This window comes from Stegastes partitus, unplaced genomic scaffold (assembly GCF_000690725.1).
Source record: "Stegastes partitus isolate 25-593 unplaced genomic scaffold, Stegastes_partitus-1.0.2 Scaffold51, whole genome shotgun sequence".
NCBI classification, from domain to species: domain Eukaryota; kingdom Metazoa; phylum Chordata; class Actinopteri; family Pomacentridae; genus Stegastes; species Stegastes partitus.
The window spans coordinates 303216-313152 of NW_007577782.1; the positions used below are offsets into that span (position 1 = coordinate 303216).

Genomic DNA, 9937 nt, shown 5'->3' on the forward strand with positions numbered 1-9937 from the left:
GACCTGGCTGGGTCAGGTCAAACTGGGTCACCTGGTCCTGGTCCTGCTGACACACACACACACACGCAGACACACACACACACACACACACACACACACACACAACTGATGCTCCCTTTTCCCAGACTATTGGGATTAAAAACAGATTTGGTGCTAAAAGAATGGGGGTTTCCACCTCTTTTCCAACAAGTCACTGACTACAGTATTATTCATTTGTTTTTACATAACTTCCATCAAGCCTTTCAGATTTATTTCACTGTGCTCAATGCACTGTTGCAACAGTTTTAAACATCTTTCAGCTGTAAACAACAGAAATTCAAAAACAGACCTTTTGGATAACATGCTTTAGGTTCTTATTAGGAGCCCTATCTGGATCTAGTTATCCAGGGTGTAAATGTGACTGAACTTCATGTTTTTTTCCAACCCAAGATTATAGTTATGAAACGACACAGAGAGCGAGAGAGAGAAAGACAGTCATTATCGAGAATAAGGCAGGTAACTTGACGGGCATTTTCAGAAGTTCACATCACCAAATTAGAAACATGCAAATTGCATGATATCAGTTTCTTGTCACTTCCTTTGCGAGGATCAGCTAAACAAATGCTACATTTACACAACCAGGAGAAGACTGTATGCAAATTCACCTGCAATTTGTAAGCGACAATCATTTATGAAATGGGTCTGTCGCACCATTTTTTTGTTTTTTTTGACAAGCAGTAGTTCAAAACTTAAACTCATAAAAGTCCTCGTTCATAAATGCCTGAGACGAACAACAAAATTGCATGTTACAGTCAACATCTGGTCTGTTAGTGTGCACCTGCACTGCATTTTAAAACAGACAAAGTCCTGATTTTGTTTCCTCATTTACATGTTTCTTTTTTAGCTGTCAAACTGACATACACAAAATTGCAATTTGACAGTGACTCAAAAATGCTACAAGCTAATCCGGCCTTCTCACCGCTGTTTCATGGTTGCAAAGCCATCAAAGAAAATTCACATAAAGCTGAAGGATTAAGTTTAAGGATGACACCTGTATTTTGTGACAATAAAATCTGACCACAGAAAGGGTTAAAAGTGACAGAAACTTATCGATGCAACTCTCTGCCAACACACGTCCTTCCATTCACTGAAAAACTGAGTCATCTAAGATTTATTGTCTCTGGAGCCAGTTTTTGATCAACTGTGTTGCCAGGTGATAAATAGCTGGTATACAGAATCCCCTAACACTCAGAAAAAGATAAGTCACCTTAGTGTGGACATATCCTGAGCTGGGTTTCCACCAATAACTCAAATAAATGTGTCCACACAATGTTTCTTTGACTTTGACAGGTTGGCTGTGTAATTCATTGCACAGTCATTTCTTCTCCCTGTGGCAGACACTTTTTTATGTGTGTGTGTATGTAATGTTCACAGGGAAGAGCTTGGATAACATTACATTAAAGTAAATGGCTTTCCTTGTTTCTTAGATCCAGCAGTCTTTGGTATATTGAGATATTTTGGTCTCATTTTTAGCTGTTTTTTTTTTTTTTTCATTCTGATGACAAAAATGTCTTGTTGGTGTGGAGATAATATGGTGCAGGGAAACAGATGACCAGAGAATTGCAGTTAATCCTCAGTTTTATAGTATAATGAGTCCACTTTAAGGGATGAGAAATGAGAGTGGTCCTAGGGAATCTTTGTGTCATTCAGAGTCAGTCAGGGAGTGACAGTGAAATGTTCAGAAATCTGAGCTTTACAAGGGTGCAGAGTCTAAAAAATATATACATTTTCCTTTAAAAATGACACTTTTCACAAACCCCAGTGTAAAAGAATAATGTAAAGTGCAAACACAACATTAGATGGTCTTAAAGAAGGCTAGACTATAAATATGAAAAATTAGATGGTCACACAATTACAAGCAGATTTGAGTTAGCATGCATTAAAAGCAAAATAAAGATAATTCCAAGTTACCCATAAGTAAAAAACAAACAAACAAAAAAAAACAATCAGTTCTGCTGCTGTGTAACCTAAAACTCTTCTCATCAGCGGCAAATTATATTGCAACATGTAGAAAAGTCATACTGAAGAAGTACCACATAAAAGTTAAGCCCAAGTAGAACCAGTTCCAGGATGAATGACTCACGTGAGCATGATGATTACACAAGTCTATTTCAGGTCACAGTGTTCATCAGAAGGGAAAAATAACCTCCGATTTCATGCCCCGTTCTTACTGTTGCATTGGTATTACACGTAATGTTTTGCAACAAATATAAAACACTTCTTTCTTTCTGAATTCTTGCATGATTCAGGGTTTATCCCTTTTTCCACGGTTGTTAACACAATCCTGTTGTCGGGAATGGGAACTGTTTTTTTTAAGGTTCCCAACAAAACCTCAGTGCAGAATGAGGTTTCTCCTTGAATGGGGTTGCATTGTTTTGTCCTGCATCTTCGTGTGCCTCCAGAAAATCAGCTACTGCACGAACCTTCATATGGTAGGAGAGAAGCTGGTTCAATTCTTTTTCACATCTTCTCGCATTAATAAAGCCGGGATGTTTTTTGACTGTGTGAGGTGAACACTGTGTTTCATGGCAAAGCTTCACAGGTCTGTTGCACAACGGGGAAGTTTTGACATTGTGTGAGGTTTGGGGAACTTAGTCGGAAACATTCTTGACACATAAATGCGTTGAATTATGGAAAAACGTTAATGGATTTAGAAGGTAAATGCTAACATTTTCCATCAACAGTGAAACTGTGTCAATCCGGAGTGGGACGTAGAGGTGACACAGAGCTCATGCTTGGAAGAACTCCAGCTACTATAAACTGGAACCAGACGCTATGAGCGTTCTGCTCCACATCAATGATGCTGTTATTGTGTTTGATCATGTGGCTGATTTGTCTCCAGTGTTGGCATATCTGATGGATTACGCTATTGTGTTTTTTGTTTTTTTGATTATGTAAAGTGTGTTCACCCCAGTTGGAGTGTGAATGCTTGCCTATGACAAAAAGCACTGTTTGTACAATGATAAACACACTTTGATCTTTTGGATCGAGAACAGGCCGCATGAAGCGAAACGTCTGCTTCTTCACTCTGCACTTAATTTTCTGCACTTTTTCTCCTGTTAATAAATAGAAAACAAAAAACGCACATTCTGTTGCCAAACATCCAGTGTGTGAGTTCAATCCAGGGTGATGTGCGAGCTGGAAAGTAGGTGGGTATTCAATGGCAAAGTACTACAGGATTGCGCCTTTTGAATTTGTTGATCTGCTAATCTTGTTTGGTTCTTTTGTGAACATGAGCTTTACTTATCTGCCATTCTTTACTGAATTCTGTTTGCCATTGTCAGTATAAGATCAAGCAGTCAGTATTGTATGCGCTCAATTTCTTTTGACTTGCACAATAAAGTTGCATTAAAAGGCTAGCGTGGGGTTATGTGTTTTTGTGATGGAGTCAGAGACAAAAAACTGTGTATAGTTTTGTTGAACATGTTGTCCAGATGTATCTATGGAAACAAAGTGGTAAGGAAATATAGAGTACAAACTAAGTTCTGATTCTGAGTGGATACGAAGGCTAAAAACTCCCTCCCCAAACAGCCAAATTCAGGGAAAAAACATGACTTCAGCTAGGACAATCAGCTGTAAACCATAAACCACAATCAACTCTAGCTTATTCTGAGAGAATGCAGCCCGAGATGAGCTGTGCTGAAAATACCAAGTAGAAAATGCACATACTAACACACAAACGCCATTACAGAGGAGAAAAACACAGGCACCATCACCCACAAACAACATAATTAGATTTTCCAACAAATGACCGTACTATATTTTATGTCAAACTGACATGTAAAAATGTCTTTTGAGGAATACAAATACTGCTTGGCCGTAAACCATCTGAATTTGACAGCCATCTTAAAACCGCAAAATGTTTCTGGCTGACATGAACACATATTTTCATTTTATGCACATAATTATGTTGTTAGCTGAGTGAAGAATGTACACGCTAAATGTATATATTAGGCCTCAAAACAACATTTGATATCTATTTTCCAAACATTATTTCACGGAAATGTGTTTCGGAAGGCCACACATTCATCTCATTAAAATGATCTACAGTAAACAGAATCTGATCTTTTAGCTTTGGAGGTGTCATAGAGGTTTGAGGAAGAGAGTGCTGAAAATCCATTTGGTCACTGTGACGTCTCAAACTGAAGACAATAGTTTCACATTTTGGGAAATATATTTCCTTGCTCTTATTTATAATAGTTTAAATACTGAGTTACAACCATGGCTATTTGCTCTTGTGTAAAATTACAGACTGGCAGTTTGGATTCACTATTTTAAAAATACAGCAGGAACATATTGCCCCTTAAATTAAGAAACTTTTCATGACTGAGATTCAAATCTTTTATTTCTTCAGTATTTTGGATGTTCACCTCTTTTCTTTTCCTTTTTCTTTTTAAATGTATTTTTGACATACAGGTCTACTGTTGCTCTTGCAGGATTTTTGCTGTGTGCTTTGGACTGTCTTTATGCTGGAATATTCGTCTTCTGTCAAACGTCTGCAAACTGGGATCTTGTCAGCCAGCATTTTGCTTTTTTTCTTTTCTTTTTCCAGGCCTTTCATCAGCCATCTATAAATGTCATCTCTCCAACACCTTTTGCACTCAGGCAACAACACATACTATCACACTCTCACCTTCGTGTTTCACTGTCAGGACCATGCATTTACTGTGGTCGTCTTGATCAGGCTTTTGCCAAACATGCTGGAACCCATCTGGTGCTAACAAATTTATCTTGGTCTCATCTGACCAAAGAACATTCTCCCAATATTCATCAGGCTTCTTTTCATGTTCTTTAGCAAAGTTTCATCTTGCAGTTGTTTGATTGTGCCATAAGTGCTACGCTGGGGTCATTTTAGAAGGATGGCTGCTCTGATTAGTGGTACTATGGCTCATTCTTTGCCTCCTGATTGCTGCTACAACTGTGTTTGAACGGATTTTTAGATGGTCTCCGATCTTCTGGTATCGCTTTACATCTTTGTAAAGTCACACAGTTAGGTTTTCTGTTCCTCTGGTTATTGCCATGATGCAGACATGTGGATAGACAGCCCATAGCTTCAAAATGGAGAACCGTTCAGTCTATTTTATGACCATGTTCATGCTGTTAGGCTAATAGTAACTCACAGTTGTATTCAGTTTAGTTTCAGTGATCACAGGTTTTCTAATCTGTGTGTCACTGATCACAAGTGTATTCACTTCTGTTGTGTTGAGTTTCTACTTCTGGCCTGCATTTTCAATACAGTTTATGTTTTTAGTTCATAAGATAAAGCATTCCATGTGTCAACTTAGAAATAATGCAGTGACTGTTAGTTAACAATCACTGCATTATTTTGAATCATTTGACATTTAAGTAATATTGCCCAGGGGTGTACTCACTTCTGTTTATGTTGTATTTTATAGCCCAACACATGCAGTACCCATGAAGGCCTCATGGGCACCTAAAGCAAATCCTTTTTCATTCTTTGCCAGAAAGTCAAACCTAAAACTTTACTTTTGTACACAGATTTAAACTATCCGATACTTGGAATGACAAAGAGCTGATTTTGTGTTGATGCAGGGATTGTGTTGATGATAGTTTCATACAGCACACAATGTTGTCATTATGTGGATGCTATCGTGTGGACCGCTGAGGGTCTCCAGGTCGGAGCTGGGGTCAGCCCCTGTTGCTCCAGGCTCAGCAGCTCGGCTATGGCTCAGGCCTTATTGAGGTGTTGGTAGGCAGCTTTTCATTTAGTATTAAAGTCAAAAGTGACACACACGCACGCACACACACGGTCAGTCTGTTCCTCGCTGTTCCTCCAAAGAAAGGATTAGAAGGGTGTTAAAGGGACTTGTAGTCTGCACTAAAGAGCAGCCCCAGGCCATGATTAAGATGCTCTTTGGACACACTGAGACACATTCAGCCTTGAGTTTTGACAAAGTGCAGCGAAAGCAACAATGAATGTTAAAAGTGACTTCCAAATCTCTGAAGCCAATTGGGCACGTCAAACCGAACCGCAGCCAGTGCATGGCTCTCACCAAAATCTCTCTAAATAACTCTGAGGACAATATGTAATTCTGCGGAACAAGAAAACATTTGTGTCCTCCGCTCTCAAAAACAAGTAGCAAATGCTCGCTTCTTTGTTTTGGAAGTTTCCATTTATATGTTGTAACCAAGAGAACAACCCCATACAAAATGAAACTCAGCTGACACAAAGCAGCAAAGAAGATGGAGATTGTTTTATTTTTTTTTAAAGTAAGGAAATAAAGGAGAAAGGAATCAGCGAGACAGAGGGAAAGAAAGAAAGAAAGAAAGAAAGGAGCCAGACATCCTACTCAGCCTGAGGGGCTGTCATTCTTGAAAAGTGTAGAGAACAAAGATGAGATTGCAATGCAGTTAAAGAAGTTACATCCAACACACCCAAACACATGCACATGCAAGTGCACGCAAAACTTTTTTCAAGTAGTTTCTCCTGTGCATGATGAAACCAAAAGAAAAACAAAAGCCTTAACCAGCAGCAGATGCATCCTAAATGTTAGATTTGAAACACCGGAAAGGCCTGACCTGGAATCAGAGTGACAGAGTCCACTCAAGAGCCGGCGCTCTGCAGACATCCACTGACAGAGAAAATAAGCAAGCGATGAAAGAGGAGAAGAGAAGAGAGGAGAAGCTGCGGTACTATGAAACTGTTTACAGCCAGTTGTTTAGGCCCTACTTGCGGACTCCTCCACTATTCCTTTGCACATGCTGACAAACATTCCTCCAGACATTAAGGAAAATTAATCTGGAGTGGATTTGTCAAGAGTTCGCACAAATAGCTCCCTATAAATTGCAGCGCATAGCACAAAGTGGCATGGTGTGACCACTCGGCAGTGCAGTGTGAGTGGACGAATGCAGAAAGCTCGGATCAGCTGGGAAGAAGCACTTGGCGTACAAATAACATCTTAATCACAATCATCAATCAAGCGATGCGTCTGTGTTTATATAGCACATGTCGCACAAAGGATGCTATTCGAAATGATTCAGACTGTATAAAAAGAGCTTGTGTTTCAATATGAGGGGGTCACCAAGTTTATTCACACACACACTTACATTCTGTCTAACACACACACACACACACACACATAATGCAAAGCAGCAGCGATCAGACACACAGCAGATTGTCTGGTGATATCCGGACTAGCCGATTTCAGTGTTTCCATCCAGTTTATGTAATTGTGTGGATGGGAACCTGTTTATATAACCTTCAGGGGGGATGAGTGACTGAGTGTGTACATACTCAGGTGGACTAGACCTACTCAGCCATTTGTGATGTTGATGGAGTGATCCATCAACTTTGACAGCCAGCCTGTTGGCCGAGAGCCTGCAGGCTACAGCAGCCACTTCGTCTGCTGCTGGAAAACAGTCTCAGATAGTTACAAAGAAAAGTGTGTAGTACCCCGGACGGATGTATGGAACAGTAGAAAGTCATATGTGCAGAACTTGCTCTCATATTTATGTCATTCTTGAAAAATCTGGGGAATTTCAACAACCATTTTGACTGATTTCCTCTTCTTTCCCCGCGTCCAAGAACATGATAGTAATCAAACTCTCTCAACAACGGTGAATCAGAGTTTGTGAAGGCAGGAATAAACACAAGAGATGTGTATTCATCAATGGGGCAAACAAATGAGGACACACATCTCCACAAGTATCAATCTTCTCACTCGGAGCGGCTTCCAGAGCACATGCAAATGCTGATCAACTTTCATTCCCTTCCTTTGCTGGTTTCTGTTGTTTTTTTTCCCTCCCTCTCTCTCAAAAATCTCTGTTCTCAATTAAAGCTGTCCTCAGGAAACTCTATCTCTGCACTCATGCCGTCCCAGAAACACACACTCATACATATACACACACACACATACTCGGAGAAAGAGAGACAAGAGAAACACAAACACATCTCACTCATGCTCTGACATGTCCTCTTGTCTGTCTTCTTTTCTCGCAATCCGGTGAAGTTATGAGGAAAATAAGATTCCAAAAAGAAGTGGACTCACCAGGCCTGGGACATGAACACCAACACACGGTGGTGGCTGGTGAGGTCGGTTCAGAGGAGAAGTGAGCTGAGAAAGGAGTGTAGTAGTGGAGTTTGTCAGTCAGAAGTCCCTCTCAGAGCGACGATAGAGCTCAGCCTGTTGCATTCCGCCTACCTCTCCTTTTCCCGTCTCTCTCTCTCTCTCACTAACATACACCCTCTCTCTCTCTCTCTCTCTCTCTCTCCTCCTGAAATCATTGTGTACTTTGATTCACAAACCCTGCCTTTGTCACGTGATCCAACACTTCAAATATACAGCACATTTTTTACCAGCCACAGAATGCCCGAAGGCAGGGAAAACAGGGTCCAGAAGGCTTAGGTTTCAACTTGCTGCCCACCCCTCCGCCCCCCTCCCCTCCTCCTTTGTCTCGCGGCCTCCCTCTCTCTTTACCTTCACTCCATCTACAGCGTGCTGTCAGTCAACACTCTTTTGTTGGATTTCCAGTGTGTGACTGTTTGTTTTGAATTTCTAAATTTGTTCCTCCTCTGCTCACCGTCCAAAGATAGGCCGATACACACACACACACACACACACGCACACACACACAGAGGAGAGCACACTAATGAAACAGTGATTAACTCACAGACATACACAAACACACATGCTGCACACCTCTGGGGATATCAGTATCAGTGCTTGGCTTTCGCTCCGTGTTTACAGTGCCTTTGACTTTGGGACCGTGGCCGGCCCGATGTGGGAGTCCGGGGGCCTTGGGCCAATCAAGGGCCACTCAGTGTGTTATTGTGACTAAATATCCCTGATGGGAAAGAAATACAGCCTCACAGCATCGGTGTCCTTATGACTCAGGACGATGGAAACAATAAGTCAAAAGCTTGAAGTGCAACAGTCAGGGTCAATTCTCTGGTCTATATTTATAACATTTGCATTAAAAATGTTGTATTAAATGAACAACGCAGATGTGCAGGCTGATCACAAGTGTACAAATCAAGCTTAGCTGCACTGATGTAAATTGCAACCACTACAGTATGTATTATGTACAGTCACACAAAGCCTGGTATATATATTAGTCGACTTCATTAAATCTCCAAAATGCAAATGACGATGAGCTGTTTTCCATCTTGCCTAGCTTGAGAAGTACAAAGGGCCATTCTCCTCGCAGTTTCCGCACCTTTAAATCAGTTCAAGTGGACTCTTTTCCTCCTACAGGATTTTCCTAAGCAAATCAACCCAGCGGTTTTCTGGTAAGGAAACATTTAATGGAGATACATTTGATCCGTGATGAGATCAAACCTGGCTAGTCGGCCCTTGAGGGGCAGAGCTAACTGCCTCTTCATGTCAGAGATAAAACTGTCTGCTACTGTCTGACTGACTTTCCTCAGTGGCAAGTCAGTCCACTGCAGGCCGAAACCACAATAGCAGCAGTCAGTGGCAGCGCAGGTTGCCTTCCAATACAAACACTCGATACAAAAGCGTGTCTTTACTCTCAGCTTGACTGGCCGATTTTTATTAACCATGTACACTTAAGTAAACTGTTTTTGCAGTTTGTCCAAGGCGGGTGAAGTAAATTGAATCTTGTCGTTATTGTTGAATATGTCTAACTCATACATGTGAATAACAGTCTAAGCAAATACTGGAAATTAAGGAAGAAACAAAAAAAATAACTAGTTAGAACTTTTAGCTAAAAAAAAAAAAAAAAGCCTAAAACTTATGATTTCCATATTTATACATTCAATTTAAATCAAACCAGACAGGTCTTTGAATTTTATAAAATGCATCCATATTTCTAGCCAAGATAGATTGTATTAAAATAAAACTACACACAAAGCTTTGAACAGTTCCTTAAACTGTGTTGTTTTGTCAGTACTTAGCAAATTAGTTTTTGATACCGC

The 9937-nt window shown here is 40.4% G+C and overlaps 1 protein-coding gene across 1 annotated transcript in view; it reads right to left on the bottom strand.

Moving 5' to 3' along the window:
* The window catches only part of LOC103376573 (retinoic acid receptor gamma-A-like), a 39110-nt gene extending 30905 nt beyond the window's left edge, over positions 1 to 8205 (bottom strand). The window contains exon 1 of the mRNA XM_008306982.1: positions 8049 to 8205. The gene's annotated coding sequence lies outside the window, so the exon portion shown is untranslated. The remainder of the gene's footprint in view (positions 1 to 8048) is intronic.
* Between the last annotated feature and the right edge of the window lie 1732 nt (positions 8206 to 9937).